This window comes from Belonocnema kinseyi, chromosome 9 (genome assembly GCF_010883055.1).
Source record: "Belonocnema kinseyi isolate 2016_QV_RU_SX_M_011 chromosome 9, B_treatae_v1, whole genome shotgun sequence".
Taxonomy (NCBI): Eukaryota; Metazoa; Arthropoda; class Insecta; order Hymenoptera; family Cynipidae; genus Belonocnema; species Belonocnema kinseyi.
Window position 1 is genome coordinate 122,769,712 of NC_046665.1, and position 425 is coordinate 122,770,136.

A 425-nucleotide genomic window follows, 5' to 3' on the forward strand; every position below is an offset into this window, starting at 1 on the left:
AATCCCGTGTCACGATGTTTGTCACCACTAAACTCCGAAACTACTTAACCGACCTTGATAAAATTTCGTATACTGGGTGTAATTTGGTCCAACTTAAAGTATAGGATAATTGTTATCGCATTTAATTAACTCAATATTTTTTTATTGCAAATTAAATGTTTTTATTTAAGTACTCTATAAGTTTCTAACAGATGGCAGGGTAAGTTAGTTTCTTGACCGAAACTTCAACATTTCATGTTACCTAGCTTGGGTAAGGAGCCAATAGATGGCGCCAAGTTATTCGTCTTAATTATACGCCATTTTATACTTCTTAATTATTAAGCATTTGAATTAATAATTGTTTATGGATTAATTCTAAAATTTAAAAATTTATCCATCGGCTTTGCTTTCGTCTTTCAGAATTATCCAAACATGGCGTTCCGATT